Below are 17,762 nucleotides of genomic sequence, written 5' to 3' on the forward strand. Positions count from 1 at the left end.
ATTGGCCTGAGGCGGAGTGACGGGCCAAAGGACACACTGGGACACACACACACACACATACCTCTCTCTGTGTCCTCTCCCCCCCCCCATCACACTCACCTCCCTCTCCACTCACCTCCCTCCACCTCCCACTCCACTCACCTCCCTCCCGCTCAACTCCCTCCCCGGCGCGGGGACAGGCAGTGGGCAGGGAAGCCTGCCGCTGCCTCCACTCACCTCCCGCTCCACTCACCTCCCCGGAGCGGGGACAGGCAGTGGGCAGGGCAGCCTGCCGCTGCCTCCACTCACCTCCCGCTCCCTCAACTCACCTCCCGCTCCCTCCACTCACCTCCCGCTCCACTCACCTCCTGCTCTACTCACCTCCCCGGCGCGGGGACAGGCAGTGGGCAGGGCAGCCTGCCGCTGCCTCCACTCACCTCCCGCTCCCTCCACTCACCTCCCGCTCCCTCCACTCACCTCCCGCTCCCTCCACTCACCTCCCGCTCCACTCACCTCCCCGGCGCGGGGACAGGCAGTGGGCAGGGCAGCCTGCCGCTCCCTCCACTCACCTCCCGCTCCCTCCACTCACCTCCTGCTCCCTCCAATCACCTCCCGCTCACCTCCCTGGCGCGGGGACAGGCATTGGCCAGGGCAGCCTACCGCTGCCACGCGGCACCTAAGATGGTGGCGGACGGACCCCTTCCTCCCTCGCGGACTAACTAACATGGCGGCGGCGAGATGGAGAGGTGAGTGTGTGTGTGTGTGTGTGTGTGTGTCACAGCGTGACAGTGTGTGTGTGTGTGTGTGTGTGTGTGTGTGTGTGTGTGTGTGTGTGTGTGTGTGTGTGTGTGTGTGTGTGTTGGTCTGTGTGTGTGTGTGTATTACACTGTGTCTCAGACACTGTAGAGTGGGGACCGGAGCTACACATGGGGGGGGCGGGGGGGTCAGGAGCGGAGAAATATACAGGGGGAGTGGAGAGGAGGGACCCGTCAATTGAAAGCAAACCAACCCCCCTCCTGTCCACTGCCCCCCACCTCCTGTCCACTGTCACCCCCATCCTGTCCACTGTCACCCCCCCTCCTGTCCACTGTCACCCCCCCTCCTGTCCACTCTCCCCCCCTCCTGTCCACTCTCCCCCCCTCCTGTCCACTCTCCCCCCCTCCTGTCCACTGTCACCCCCCCTCCTGTCTACTGTCACCCGCCCTCCTGTCCACTGTCACCCCCCCTCCTGTCCACTGTCACCCCCCCTCCTGTCCACTGTCACCCCCCCCTCCTGTCCACTGTCACCCCCCTCCTGTCCACTGTCACCCCCCTCCTGTCCACTGTCACCCCCCTCCTGTCCACTGTCACCCCCCTCCTGTCCACTGTCACCCCCCTCCTGTCCACTGTCACCCCCCCCTGTCCACTGTCACCCCCCTCCTGTCCACTCTCCCCCCCTCCTGTTGTTTCTCCCCCCCTCCCATCCCCTCCTGTCCACTGTCCTTTCCACTGTCCCCCCCCTGTCCACTCTCCCCCCCTCCTGTCCACTCTCCCCCCCTCCCATCCCCTCCTGTCCACTGTCCTTTCTACTGTCCCCCCCCGGCCACTGTCGCCCCCCCCCCCCGGCCACTGTCGCCCCCCCCCCCAGCCACTGTCCCCCCCTCCCCCCGGCCACTGTCCCTCCCCCACCTGTCCATTGTCGTCCCCCCTCCCCTCCTTTTCCCCCCCTCTCCCCCCCGCCCCCTTTTCCTAGCGCTAAATGTAACTCACGGGCAACGCCGGGTCTCTCAGCTAGTATATATATATATATATATATATGTGTGTGTATGTGTGTGTATGTCTGTGTGTATGTGTGTATGTGTGTATGTATGTGTATATATATATATATATATGTGTGTGTGTGTGTGTGTGTGTGTGTGTGTGTGTGTGTGTGTGTGTGTGTGTGTGTATACATATACATATACATATACAGTACATATAAATATACATATACATATACATATATATATAGATATACATATACATATACATATACATAGCAAAGAGTGACCTAGGCGCACATGTGCAGGGGAAGAGAGAAAAGAGAAAGAGGAAAAAAATCATAGGGCAGTATATCAAAACAAACAGATTAAAAATTGGTGAGATATGCACTTACACTAGTCAGATCAATAAAGGCCTTTAATCCACTTAGGGACTCCCGAACTCAGCTCCTGTAGTTCGTCTATTTCTTGGCTCCTGGATCTTGGGAAGGATTTGTTCTGAAGGCTCCTTGCAGCAGTCACGTTGAGTCTGTTATAGCAGACTATACCTTGATGTGGATCTCATATAAGGGGATGGGTAGGGAATAAAAGGAGAAACATATGTGTAAAACCTTTTAATAAAACATCTAAGGATAAAAAACAAAAGTATTTAACTCACATTCTATGAGTTAAAAATGGGCAGTAGAGAGTGTTTAGCGAGTCTCTCACACTCGTGGTATAGAACGCCGACTTCCAGACCTCCTCACACCGGCGAGTGCTTCTGCATCAGGTGATCCGATCTTGTACGGCTCTCGCAAGATTTCCCTCTGTGTTATTCACTGCCAATGCTCCGTTCGGCTCACACTAGAAGCAGTCTCTCGGCGTCACTCTCCCTGCTCCAATCACGCTGGCCCTACGCGTTTCTCTACTCGGGCTTCATCAGGGTTGCTATGGTTACCTTATCCCCACCCTGGGTATTTAAACATACCTCTATTGACCGATTGGCTGGTATTTTATTAGCTGGTATATAATTAATTAAACATTATGCAGGCATATCTAGACCACAGTAACACATCGTCAGAGCTGACCTGAATTAGAGCTTAGTCTTATTCAATGGCCCTATGTACACGATAATTGCCATTTGTAGATTGCAGGTGTATATTGTTTAATTGAAAATTACTCACGTATTCTAATTTGAGGGATTAATGTATACCCAATCTAAGGATATTTTTGGAACTCATAGGGATAGACGTGGATCCGGTGATTATAGGGGTAGAAAACACAGTTGGAAGGGATACCATGGTAAACAAAATACAAAACAAGACTATTATCCTAGAGATAAGGAAAGAGAACAAGTGTTTGAGGATGAGATAAAACCATCAACATCCACCTCCTCATCTTCTTTTTTAGAGAGGAAACAACAGAGAGAGAAACCAGGAGAAACAATAAAAGTCCTGTCAGAAGTGAGAGAGGAGAACAAATCCAATACTCCACAGAAAAGAAAGATAGAAAGTCCACAAAGAGAGGAAAGAGAGGAGGGACAAAAGCCCGTAAAAAAACAAACAACATAGAAATTCCAACAAAAGGGATCTTTAATTTGAGCAATACGGTCCTAACCAACGATCAAATAAGCATATTGCAAAAAGGCTTGGCTTTTGCGCCAACTAACAAAATTAACACATTTAATACTTACATAGACATCAGTAAGTTTGCCCGTAATCTAACTCTTAAAAAATACTTCATGAAGCAAAACATAACACATGAGGTGACGAATAACAATGTAACCACTTGTGAAAGATTTGTACATACAACCCATAAAAAAAGCTCAATTTTCTATCCTAGTTATCTGAAAGGAGGACATATAGATACTTTTTCCAAACTTGTACAGGAGGATATAGAGAAGCTTGGTAGGGACAAGAGAAATAAAAGTATAAAAAACCTAACAAAAAAAGAACTAAATGCAGTAAATGAACTTTCAAAAAGGGAAGACATTGTCATAAAACCAGCAGACAAGGGGGGGGGGGGGTATCATTAACAGAAGTGATTATAACAAGGAGTCATACAGACTGTTGGGAGATATAATTACATACAGAATATTACCAAACAACCCGACTGATCTTTTTAAAAAAGAATTGTTAGAACTACTGAATGAGGGATATAGAGATGGTATCCTAGATAAAACTGAATGGGAATATCTAAATGTAGAGTCCCCCAGGATCCCCATATTCTATTATCTCCCAAAACTCCACAAGGATGCCACCAACCCCCCAGGAAGACCTATAGTGTCTGGAATAAAGTCCCTAACTGCTAACCTTTCAGGCTACATCGATACATTCCTAAAAAAAACCAGTTCAAAAACTAAAATCATATGTCCAGGACAGTATTCAGATACTGAATATTATTCAGAATATGGAGTGGAGTGATGATTATGTACTAGTCACCTGTGACGTGTGCTCCCTGTATACGGTAATTGACCATATACAGGGATGCAATGCAGTGAGAGAAAATTTGACTAAAAATGGTGAATTGGACAAGTTACAGATTAAGTTTATAGTTGATTACATTAAACATATACTTACCCATAACTACTTCTGGTATGACGACAAATACTACTTACAAATTAGGGGTACTGCCATGGGTACCAGATTTGCTCCAAACTATGCCAACATCCTCATGGGGATGTGGGAGGACAACTATATCTGGTCAGGTCATGGGTATGGAGCAAATCTGGTATCCTGGCATAGGTACATAGATGACATACTGTTTATATGGAACGGCAGCATAGAATCATTAAACATCTTTCTGAACCAACTCAACAATAATCCATACAATTTGAGATTCACCCACACGTACAGTCAGACGAGTATAGAATTTTTGGACTTACAATTGTATGTCTCCAATGGCACACTGGAGACTAAGACATTTGTAAAAGAGGTAGATTGTCACAACTTCCTAATGGGAGATAGTGGACATCTTGACAAATGGATCAACAACATCCCCTTAGGACAACTACAGAGAGTGAGACGTAATTGCACACAGGAAGACACTTTTCATGAACAGGCACATGAGTTAATGGAGAGATTTTCTGAGAGAAAATATAAGAGGGAAATAGTCGATGAGGCCTATAGGAAGGTTACTAAGATGGAACGGAAAGATCTATTATCCTATAAACCACATGGGAGAGGAAGGAGAGGGGGAGAAGGATAAAATCTCAACACCCTTTGTAACAAGGTATACCGATTCTTCAAAACACATTAAAAGAATATTCCATAAGCATTGGAATATTCTTCATAAAGATCCAATTTTACAACAAATTCTACCATCTAAGCCAGAAATAATATTTACAAAGGCCCCAAATCTAAAACAGAAACTGGCGCCAAGTTGTTTGAAGAAAGAATGTGTTAAGCCAGTGAGTGTAAAAAATGGATTCTTCAAGTGTCAAACATGCAAGGGGTGTAAATTGAATTCAAATACACAGAAAACATTCAAAAAGATAAAATCTGAAATAACACAAGAGGAATACGAAATAAAGGACTTTATTGACTGTAATTCCAACTATATAATCTATATGTTGCAATGTCCTTGCAATAAACAGTACATAGGGAGAACAACTCGCAAATTAAAAATGAGAGTTGCTGAACATATTAAGAACATAGAGAGGGGATTTATGCAACATAGCGTATCTAAGCTCTTTAAGGAACATCATGATCAAAACCCAAGTGGTCTGAAATTCTTTGGAATAGACAAAATTCATCCCAATTGGAGAGGGGGTAACCAGGTTATTAAAATATCAAGGCAAGAGACCTTCTGGATTTACACCCTAAAAACACTCATACCAAATGGGATGAATATAGACATCAACCTGGGGTCATTCCTTAAAGAATAAATAATAGTCTGCTAGCACTATGTCCCGCTCTTTTCTTTGTTGAGTGATAGCTCATACTCCCAATACAATTGACTTATACTATGTACAATTGATTCATACTATGTACTGGTGACATTGTAAGTCAACCAAGAGATATATATTGACTTTCTCTTTGTACTGTATAAAGTTCTCATTGTTTATGTGTATTTCTTGGTGTGTCTTCTATATTCTGGTTTATGATATGTATTAATGTGTAATACAAAGGATGTGACATTTCAATCCCCTCCCCAACTTTTTGCCTTTTGTGTATATATACAATTGCATATATTCAAACTCTATGCAATATGGATTATCGAATACTAAGAACTCCAGGCTATTGTGCTAAAAATCGATATCCTGTAAAACGGTTTATTATGTTCTCTCTGGTCCACTATATGAATTAATGTATAGAGAGGGAGACCAATTACAATTCCCCTCCTAATTCTTGTTTTCACCGGAAATATATATACAATTGTAGAAATCCAATTATCCTATATATAATGGAATACCGTAATCCAAAGTACATGATGCTGAGTGGTATCCTCTAAAGTGCTGTCCTCAATAAATATCATAAGGTGATTATTCTCGCCTGATAAACATAGAGGGTTAGCCCAATATAATTATTGGTTATATATATTAACTTGGATATATTTGTCAAAGTGGAGTATGGATCAATTAGGATTTATAGTTATGGTGCTGTTATACGTATGTACAGTATAGAGATGTATAGATCCATCCCCCATATACATACGACTGAATTATAATGATTTAGGTCACGCATATATGTGATCTGTGCATATGTTTATTTCTACAAATGTATTGTTGTCTATGATTAGAGTAACGGTATATAAGTCTGGTACATATTTGGTATCAAATATATAATTTGGCCAATATATATTGGTTATGTAAATGGGTTATAGATAAAATATATATGATAAAGTTTACATATATCTTAGTATTATTAATCACAAATAAGGGTACAGTTTATATAAATTTACATCACTTTTACATTAGTCACTTCTCTAACAAATTTATTAATTTTTATTAATTTTAAATCAATAGTACACATATTTGTTAGATATGATTAATTAAAATAAATACACGGGTTTTCATTTAATTGCTAATTTAGACTTTATGACTTTGGGTCGGTGGGTGACTTAGGGTCGGTGGTTGGGTGGGTGAGTTGGGTCGGTGGGTGCGTGAGTTGGGTCGGGGGGTGGATGACTTTGGGTCGGTGGGTGACTTTGGGTCGGTGGGTGGGTGACTTTGGGTCGGTGGGTGGGTGGGTGACTCTGGGTTGGTGGGTGGGTGGGTTGACTTTGGGTGGGTGGGTGACTTTGGGTTGTGGGTGGGTCGGTGACTGGGTGACTTTTTCAGGGTCGGTGACTGGGTGGGTCAGTGACTGGGGTCGGTGACTGGGTGGGTCAGTGAGTGGGTAGGTGGGGTTGGTGAGTGGGTGGGTGGGGTCGGTGAGTGGGTGGGTGGGGTCGGTGAGTGGGTGGGTGGGGTCAGTGACTAGGTGGGTGGTTTTGGGTGAGACTGGGTGGGTGAGTGTGAGACTGAATGGGTGGGTGAGTGTGAGACTGAATGGGTGGGTGAGTGTGAGACTGAATGGGTGGGTGAGTGGGAGACTGAATGGGTGGGTGAGTGGGAGACTGAATGGGTGGGTGAGTGGGAGACTGAATGGGTGGGTGAGTGGGAGACTGAATGGGTGGGTGAGTGGGAGACTGAATGGGTGGGTGAGTGGGAAACTGAATGGGTGGGTGAGTGGGAAACTGAATGGGTGGGTGAGTGGGAAACTGAATGGGTGGGTGAGTGGGAAACTGAATGGGTGGGTGAGTGGGAAACTGAATGGGTGGGTGAGTGGGAAACTGAATAGGTGGGTGAGTGGGAAACTGAATGGGTGGGTGAGTGGGAAACTGAATGGGTGGGTGAGTGGAAAACTGAATGGGTGGGTGAGTGGGAGACTGAGTGGGTGGGTGGGTGACTTTGGGTCGGTGGGTGGGTGACTTTGGGTCGGTTTGACTTTGGGTGGGTGGGTGGGTGACTTTGGGTGGGTGGGTGACTTTGGGTTGTGGGTGGGTCGGTGACTGGGTGACTTTTTCAGGGTCGGTGACTGGGTGGGTCAGTGACTGGGGTCGGTGACTGGGTGGGTCAGTGAGTGGGTAGGTGGGGTTGGTGAGTGGGTGGGTGGGGTCGGTGAGTGGGTGGGTGGGGTCGGTGAGTGGGTGGGTGGGGTCAGTGACTAGGTGGGTGGTTTTGGGTGAGACTGGGTGGGTGAGTGTGAGACTGAATGGGTGGGTGAATGTGAGACTGAATGGGTGGGTGAGTGTGAGACTGAATGGGTGGGTGAGTGGGAGACTGAATGGGTGGGTGAGTGTGAGACTGAATGGGTGGGTGAGTGGGAGACTGAATGGGTGGGTGAGTGGGAGACTGAATGGGTGGGTGAGTGGGAGACTGAATGGGTGGGTGAGTGGGAAACTGAATGGGTGGATGAGTGGGAAACTGAATGGGTGGGTGAGTGGGAAACTGAATGGGTGGGTGAGTGGGAAACTGAATGGGTGGGTGAGTGGGAAACTGAATGGGTGGGTGAGTGGGAAACTGAATAGGTGGGTGAGTGGGAAACTGAATGGGTGGGTGAGTGGGAAACTGAATGGGTGGGTGAGTGGGAAACTGAATGGGTGGGTGAGTGGAAAACTGAATTGGTGGGTGAGTGGGAGACTGAGTGGGTGGGTGGGTGACTTTGGGTCGGTGGGTGGGTGACTTTGGGTCGGTTTGACTTTGGGTGGGTGGGTGGGTGACTTTGGGTCGGTGGGTGACTTAGGGTCGGTGGTTGGGTGGGTGAGTTGGGTCGGGGGGTGGATGACTTTGGGTCGGTGGGTGACTTTGGGTCGGTGGGTGGGTGACTTTGGGTCGGTGGGTGGGTGGGTGACTCTGGGTGGGTGGGTGACTTTGGGTGGGTGGGTGACTTTGGGTCGTGGGTGGGTCGGTGACTGGGTGACTTTTTCAGGGTCGGTGACTGGGTGGGTCAGTAACTGGGGTCGGTGACTGGGTGGGTCAGTGAGTGGGTAGGTGGGGTCGGTTAGTGGGTGGGTGGGGTCGGTGAGTGGGTGGGTGGGGTCAGTGACTGGGTGGGTGGTTTTGGGTGAGACTGGGTGGGTGAGTGTGAGACTGAATGGGTGGGTGAGTGTGAGACTGAATGGGTGGGTGAGTGTGAGACTGAATGGGTGGGTGAGTGGGAGACTGAATGGGTGGGTGAGTGTGAGACTTAATGGGTGGGTGAGTGGGAGACTGAATGGGTGGGTGAGTGGGAGACAGAATGGGTGGGTGAGTGGGAGACTGAATGGGTGGGTGAGTGGGAGACTGAATGGGTGGGTGAGTGGGAAACTGAATGGGTGGATGAGTGGGAAACTGAATGGGTGGGTGAGTGGGAAACTGAATGGGTGGGTGAGTGGGAAACTGAATGGGTGGGTGAGTGGGAAACTGAATGGGTGGGTGAGTGGGAAACTGAATGGGTGGGTGAGTGGGAGACTGAGTGGGAGACTGACTGGGTTGGTGACTGACTGGGTGGGAGACTGACTGGGTGGGAGACTGACTGGGTGGGAGACTGACTGGGTGGGAGACTGACTGGGTGGGAGACTGACTGGGTGGGAGACTGACTGGGTGGGAGACTAACTGGGTGGGAGACTGACTGGATGGGAGACTGACTGGGTGGGAGGCTGACTGGGTGGGAGGCTGACTGGGTGGGAGACTGACTGGGTGGGTGAGTGGGAGACTGACTGGGTGGGTGAGTGGGAGACTGACTGGGTGGGTGAGTGGGAGACTGACTGGGTGGGTGAATGGGAGACTGACTGGGTGGGTGAGTGGGAGACTGACTGGGTGGGTGAGTGGGAGACTGGCTGGGTGGGTGAGTGGGAGACTGACTGGGTGGGTGAGTGGGTGACTGACTGGGTGGATGAGTGGGTGACTGACTGGGTGGGTGAGTGGGTGACTGACTGGCTGGGTGAGTGGGTGACTGACTGGCTGGGTGAGTGGGTGACTGACTGGGTGGGTGAGTGGGTGACTGACTGGGTGGGTGAGTGACTGGGTGGGTGAGTGTGTGACTGACTGGGTGGGTGAGTGGGTGACTGACTGGGTGGGTGAGTGGGTGACTGACTGGGTGGGTGACTGACTGGGTGGGTGAGTGGGTGACTGACTGACTGAATGGGTGGGTGACTGGGTGACTGACTGAATGGGTGACTGAGTGACTGGGTGGGTGACTGAGTGACTGGGTGGGTGACTGAGTGACTGGGTGGGTGACTGAGTGACTGGGTGGGTGACTGAGTGACTGGGTGACTGATTGGGTGGGTGACTGAGTTGACTGAGTGAGTGGGTGGGTGGGTGGGTGACTGAGTGGGTGGGTGACTGGGTGAAAGTGACTGGGTGGGTGTGTGGGTGACTGAGTGGGTGGGTGACTTGACTGGGTGGGTGGGTGGGTGACTGGGTGGGTGGGTGACTGGGTGGGTGACTGGGTGGGTGATTGAGTGACTTGACTGGGGTTGGGTGACTGGGTGGGTGGGTGGGTGGGTGACTGGGTTGACTTAGACTGGGTGGGTGGGTGACTGGGTGACTGGGTGGGTGGGTGACTGGGTGGGTGGGTGGGTGACTTGACTGGGTGACTGGGTGGGTGGGTGACTGGGTGGGTGGGTGGGTGGGTGGGTGACTTTGACTTGACTGGGTGGGTGGGTGACTTGACTGGGTGGGTGGGTGGGTGACTGGGTGGGTGGGTGACTTGACTAAGTGAGTGGGTGGGTGACTGAGTGAGTGGGTGGGTGACTAAGTGAGTTTTTGGGTGACAAAGTGAGTGGGTGGGTGACAAAGTGAGTGAGTGGGTGGGTGACTGAGTGGGTGGGTGGGTGACTGAGTGAGTGGGTGGGTGGGTGACTGGGTGAAAGTGACTGGGTGGGTGACTGAGTGGGTGGGTGGGTGACTGAGTGGGTGGGTGACTGAGTGGGTGACTGAGTGAGTGGGTGGGTGGGTGACTGGGTGAAAGTGACTGGGTGGGGGTGTGGGTGACTGGGTGGGTGACTGGGTGACAGTGTGGGTGGGAGACGGTGGGTGACTTACCTTGACCCCGTGGCATCTGGCTGGGGCAGGAGGTGAGTTCGGGAAGCTGGGGGGGGGGCAAGAGTGGCAGGAGACTGACTTGACTGGGGTTGGGTGACTGGGTGGGTGGGTGGGTGACTGTGACTTTGGGTCGGTGGGTGGGTGACTTTGGGTCGGTTTGACTTTGGGTGGGTGGGTGGGTGACTTTGGGTCGGTGGTTGGGTGGGTGAGTTGGGTCGGGGGGTGGATGACTTTGGGTGGGTCGGTGGGTGACTTTGGGTCGGTGGGTGGGTGACTTTGGGTCGGTGGGTGGGTGACTCTGGGTTGGTGGGTGGGTGGGTGACTTTGGGTGGGTGGGTGACTTTGGGTCGTGAGTGGGTCGTGACTGGGTGACTTTTTCAGGGTCGGTGACTGGGTGGGTCAGTAACTGGGGTCGGTGACTGGGTGGGTCAGTGAGTGGGTAGGTGGGGTCGGTGAGTGGGTGGGTGGGGTCGGTGAGTGGGTGGGTGGGGTCGGTGAGTGGGTGGGTGGGGTCAGTGACTGGGTGGGTGGTTTTGGGTGAGACTGGGTGGGTGAGTGTGAGACTGAATGGGTGGGTGAGTGTGAGACTGAATGGGTGGGTGAGTGGGAGACTGAATGGGTGGGTGAGTGTGAGACTGAATGGGTGGGTGAGTGGGAGACTGAATGGGTGGGTGAGTGGGAGACTGAATGGGTGGGTGAGTGGGAGACTGAATGGGTGGGTGAGTGGGAGACTGAATGGGTGGGTGAGTGGGAGACTGAATGGGTGGGTGAGTGGGAAACTGAATGGGTGGATGAGTGGGAAACTGAATGGGTGGGTGAGTGGGAAACTGAATGGGTGGGTGAGTGGGAAACTGAATGGGTGGGTGAGTGGGAAACTGAATGGGTGGGTGAGTGGGAAACTGAATAGGTGGGTGAGTGGGAAACTGAATGGGTGAGTGAGTGGGAAACTGAATGGGTGGGTGAGTGGGAAACTGAATGGGTGGGTCAGTGGGAGACTGACTGGGTGGGAGACTGACTGGGTGGGAGACTGACAGGGTGGGAGACTGACTGGGTGGGAGACTGACTGGGTGGGAGACTGACTGGGTGGGAGACTGACTGGATGGGAGACTGACTGGGTGGGAGGCTGACTGGGTGGGAGACTGACTGGGTGGGAGACTGACTGGGTGGGTGAGTGGGAGACTGACTGGGTGGGTGAATGGGAGACTGACTGGGTGGGTGAGTGGGAGACTGACTGGGTGGGTGAGTGGGAGACTGGCTGGGTGGGTGAGTGGGAGACTGACTGGGTGGGTGAGTGGGTGACTGACTGGCTGGGTGAGTGGGTGACTGACTGGCTGGGTGAGTGGGTGACTGACTGGGTGGGTGAGTGGGTGACTGACTGGGTGGGTGAGTGACTGGGTGGGTGAGTGTGTGACTGACTGGGTGGGTGAGTGGGTGACTGACTGGGTGGGTGAGTGGGTGACTGACTGGGTGGGTGAGTGGGTGACTGACTGGGTGGGTGACTGACTGACTGAATGGGTGGGTGACTGGGTGACTGGGTGGGTGACTGAGTGACTGGGTGGGTGACTGAGTGACTGGGTGGGTGACTGAGTGACTGGGTGGGTGACTGAGTGACTGGGTGACTGAGTGGGTGGGTGACTGAGTTGACTGAGTGAGTGGGTGGGTCGGTGGGTGACTGAGTGGGTGGGTGACTGGGTGAAAGTGACTGGGTGGGTGTGTGGGTGACTGGGTGGGTGGGTGGGTGACTGGGTGGATGGGTGGGTGACTCGGGTGACTGGGTGGGTGACTGGGTGGGTGACTGGGTGGGTGGGTGACCTTGACTTTACTGGGGTTGGGTGACTGGGTGGGTGGGTGGGTGACTGGGTGGGTGGGTGACTGGGTGACTGGGTGGGTGGGTGGGTGACTGGGTGGGTGGGTGACTGGGTGGGTGGGTGGGTGACTTGACTGGGTGGGTGGGTGACTTGACTGGGTGGGTGGGTGGTATACTGGGTGGGTGGGTGACTGGGTGGGTGTGAGACTTGACTGAGTGAGTGGGTGGGTGACTGAGTGAGTGGGTGGGTGACTAAGTGAGTTTTTGGGTGACAAAGTGAGTGGGTGGGTGGGTTACTGAGTGGGTGGGTTACTGAGTGGGTGGGTGAGTGGGTGGGTGACTGAGTGGGTGGGTGACTGAGTGGGTGGGTGGGTGGGTGACTGAGGGAGTGGGTGGGTGACTGGGTGAAAGTGACTGGGTGGGTGACTGAGTGGGTGGGTGGGTGACTGAGTGGGTGGGTGACTGAGTGGGTGACTGAGTGAGTGGGTGGGTGGGTGACTGGGTGAAAGTGACTGGGTGGGGGTGTGGGTGACTGGGTGGGTGACTGGGTGACAGTGTGTGGGTGGGAGACGGTGGGTGACTTACCTTGACCCCGTGGCATCTGGCTGGGGCAGGAGGTGAGTTCGGGAAGCTGGGGGGGGCAAGAGTGGCAGGAGACCCGCGCCGCGCTTCCCCTCTCCGGTAGCGGCGCACGTGAGGGGGAGTCCCGCGCCGCGCTTCCCCTCTCTGGTAGCGGCGCACGTGAGGGGGAGTCCCGCGCCGCGCGGTTCCCCTCCGTCCGGGAGCCGGCGCACGTGAGGGGGAGAACAGGAGGCCCGGCCCGCGCTTCCCCTCTCCGGTAGCGGCGCACGTGAGGGGGAGAGCAGGAGGCCCGGGCCGCGCCGCGAGGGGGGAGGAGCCTGGAGTTTGCTGCTGAGCAGGAGGGTCGCGGCGCACGGTGAGGGTGATAGTGCGGCTGGGGATGTTGCGGAGCGTGGGGATTTGGGTGAGGTGGGGGGAGAGAGTGAGGGGCAACGGGAGAGGAGGGGGGGCGTGTGTGGAAGGTGAGCTGCGGTCCAACTGACAGGGGAGAGTGAGGGTGTGTGTGTGTGTGTGTGTGTGTGTGTGTGTGTGTGTGTGTGTGTGAGGGTGTGTGTGTGTGTGTGTGTGTGAGGGGGGGTGGTGTGTGTGTTTGTGTGTGTGTGTTTGTGGTTTTTTTTTTTTGTTTTTTTGGACCTTTGGCCCGTCACTCTGCCTCAGGCCAATGAGAGGTGTGGGGGGCGGGCCAAGGGGGTGGTGTGAGTGTGTGAGCCCAATGAGAGGTGTGCGGGGGCGGGCAGGCCAAGGGACCAATGAGATTGCCGCTAGGGACGCAGACATACAGTGCTTTCAGAAATATATAGTAGATATATATATATATATATATATATATATATATATATATATATATATATATATATATAGATAATAATATAGATATATAGATATATATATATATATATATATATATATATATATATATATATATATATACCCGGATAGGACTCACAAATCTTAACAATGAATGACTATATATTATAAAAATCCCCACTATTTAAATCTAATCCACAATATCCTATCTAAGATGGATGAGGTGTGGTGAAGATAGCATGATACTTATGAGTCCTTGATATGAAATGTCCAATTTAAATATGCACTCTGGAATCAGGCAGCCTTCTTTGTGGGCTCAACGAACTCCCCTTTGACCTGAATAGAAAAAAGTAAAGTGCCCGATCCTGGTTCAAATACCGTTAAATATATACATTTAAAAATCCGAGATTCACAAATTAACACTCACAAAAAAATGTAAAAAAAAGGCGTATTATGAGTAAATACTCATGCTCCAATCCGTGATTGTATCTCCGCTGTTGTCTCCTATTTCGTCCAAGCTGCCCGCCACGAGTCTCTGTACCAGCAGGAACTTGCAATATCAGTCCTTGGTGGAAGTTTCCTCCGACAACACACCACAGGCGTATGTGGTTCCGGATGGGGAATTAATTCAGTGTAACACCGGTTAGATCAATGCGGACCTCTTGTAGTCTATTTCGGAACAGCGCCAAGACTTTAAGATCATGTATAGTCCAGTCCAACGCGTTTCCACAGATTAAACTTATTTAATCAGGGAATGAATTGTGGGTAAATTGACCTAGTATATATACCCACAAGCTGATTAATTATGGGTGTAAAGATTGGCTAGAACCATGTGCATAGTATATACCTAATGAATGTCTATGGCTACAAAACCCAAAGTAATAATGATATAATAATAAGAAAATAATTGACATATATAATTCAAAATAAAATGAACAAAAATTATAATAAAGATATATCACAGTTATTATACATATATACAAATGATTATACCAAATGAGTAAATTGTCAACTATGGACAAAAAAACAGTTAAAATATATATTTCTTACATGTTGTGTAATTAAAAATTCTAATTTTCAGAACAGGCTTATTTTGGAGGATGGTATATCTTAATTAATTGATGATAACTTATCATAATGATATCCCTAAAGGAAAGATTTAATGGAACAAAAGATAGGGAGAATTTAATCCATATTGGAGTGTATATTTAGACAAAGAAAATAACTCTTTATTGATACTGTAGATTTCAATATTACAAATCCAGTAAAACACTGAGCTATGCTGCTTGGAGTGGAACAGCTTACATGTGTCAGCATAGTTGGATCAGTGATATTGTATGTCTAAATATCTGAGCACCGGGCAACGCCTCTGTTTTATCCTGCTACACACTTACCATCATTAGATTAGTGAGTTTAGTTTAAAACTTGGTAGTGATGTTGGAGCTGCGCTGTCTATAGGTCCACAGCTTTCATATGTTAGCTTAGTTATATCAGCAGCATTGTGTTATATATCCTAGTATTTAGCAGAGCCCTCTGTTACATCTTGCCAAATTCACGGCTATTAGATCAGTGAGTTTAGTTTTAAAAGTTGGCAGTGATGTTAGATCTGCGCTGTTTGTAGAAAACAGCTTTCATATGACAGTTTAGCTAGACTAGGTAAGCACAACCAAGTTACACTTCATTGCAAATATTCCTATTGACCATTGATGGATACACTTACAAGTGAAGTGGTACATATGTGACTATTATTCTGCAAGGACACTGTGTATGTCTGTTTGTTTGTCAGTCTGAAAATGAGGGATTAACCCATAACAGGAAGACTGCATTTCATGCAATTGCTGTTTCAAAATTAAATTGCAATGTGTATATAGCGGCTAAGAACCACATAGATTTGAGGTCCGGGGACCCCCTGCTTCCCAAGATATTGGTCCTGTATGGGGTGCCGGTATCTCCTATGCATTTAAATGTTCCGCGTCACGTGACCATGCGAATAAAATGCATAGGAGATACCGGCACCCCATAACGGGGCCTGTATCTCGGGAAGCAGGGAGTCCCCGAACCTGAAATCAACACGGTTCTGCTCTAGAGACCATTATTAATTTTGGGCGAGATTTACACAGGAAGACGCGGCTCTCTCTCAACATCTCTCTCTGCAGCTGAAAGGAATCGCCGGGTAAGACCTTTTCAGAGAGGAGATAATCACGTCAATAGCTACTCGCCCATTTTGAAAATTTTGCTATCTCAGGTTATGAATACCGTGATAGCACCGCTCAAAAAACAGGCGATTTAAATGGCCCAGCGATTTTAGCATAGGTCCCATAATCAATAACTTTAGGACTTTTTACTTTCTAACTGCATAATTGCTAACATGAGATATTGTACTCCCTTGGAAGGCGACTGCCCATTATTTGTGATCTGTCTCAGATATATTACTCAGTAGGTTGCTGGAGGATGAGTTTGTGTCATTATTATAGGACATTTTTTTAAATTATTTTCTATGCAAATAATTGTTTCCTTTTAGTTTTTGTTTTGACCAATGTTTTGGTACAAGGTACAGTACATTATTACATTTGTAAGGCTGAGTGCCTAAAAGACAATAAATAAGATAATTGAATGCCACTTCCCATTTTATTTTTATTATATTAATGCAGCGGTGCGCAAACTGGGGGAGCACGGGCGGTAGCAGGGGTCCCGCGCTCTTCCCCCCAAAATTTAAATTAATGACGGGGCATCACGTGAGGCCTCTGCAACTTCACTTACCTTCTCTTCGGCGACGCATCACCATTACAACGTGGTGTCAAATGACGCCGTGGGGTCATGTGACATCACGTTGGCATGGCAATGTGTAGTCACGTGACCCCACAACATCATTTGGCACCACGTTGTAATGGTGACGCGTCGCCGACGAGAAGGTAAGTGAAGTTGCAGAGGCCTCACGCGATCCCCCGTCCCGTCCGGGAGCCGGAGAGAAGGTAAGGGAGGGGGGCACAAGCAGGGAGGGAAGCAGGAGAGGGGGTGCGAGCAGGAAAGATTGTGCTGCACTGTTTCTACTTAGCAAGTTTCACTTTAGTTAATGTGTTTATTAAAGTAGCAATATGAGATGACAAAAAAAATATAATTGTTACAGGTTTCAGATCAGGGGACCCTGCTTCCAGAGATACTAAACTCCATAGCGGTGCCGATATCCCGGGTGGCAGAGAAACAGTACTGTATGTCTAATCTAATGGTGACTTAAATATCCCATGTCGTATGGGCCAATAGAAAGCCATGAAATCTGTAGTGCGGCTTCTGATTCGCCCACATTACCCGGACCTTAAAACTCTACAGAGTTACTGACACCCCCTTCGGAGGTGTGTACCTTTGGAAGCAGAGGTTAACACAATTAAAAAACATACAGGACCCCTATATAAGCACTGTACCGTGTATTAGTGTCTTTGGATGTAGCACTGAGCTCTGTCTGTCTGTGTTTCATGTTCTGTCTCTGGTTTTAAATATAGTTAACACAATTAACACTGAAATTAAAACAGTTCAGCTCTGGAGACCTCTTGCTTCAAACCTATAATAAAAAATGAATATAAGGAATATAAATTTTCTTTAAAGTTAACCTGTATTTCTGCTTTAATGCATTCATTTTTGTATGTATCTGTAACAGGGGACTTATCCATGTTCAGTAATGTTCCTTTAATCTAGCAGTGTGGTAGTTAATTACTAAACACCACCTGCCTGATTAGATTGTTTACAAAAAGCCTGCCTTTGAGACAGGAAGTGACTCTCTTTAGCTCTGACTGAGAGCTGACCTTTGGAGAGACAGAGCAGAGGTTCTTGAGTCCCAGAAGAGACTGACCAAAATAAACCCAGA

General features: G+C 49.3%; 1 long non-coding RNA gene across 4 annotated transcripts in view; it reads left to right on the forward strand.

The window, feature by feature from the left end:
• The window catches only part of LOC142465093 (uncharacterized), a 40,739-nt gene that overhangs the window by 12,348 nt on the left and 10,629 nt on the right, over positions 1–17,762 (forward strand). The gene's annotated exons all lie outside the window — the stretch shown is intronic.

The sequence above is a fragment of the Ascaphus truei genome, chromosome 13, assembly GCF_040206685.1.
Source record: "Ascaphus truei isolate aAscTru1 chromosome 13, aAscTru1.hap1, whole genome shotgun sequence".
NCBI lineage: Eukaryota > Metazoa > Chordata > Amphibia > Anura > Ascaphidae > Ascaphus > Ascaphus truei.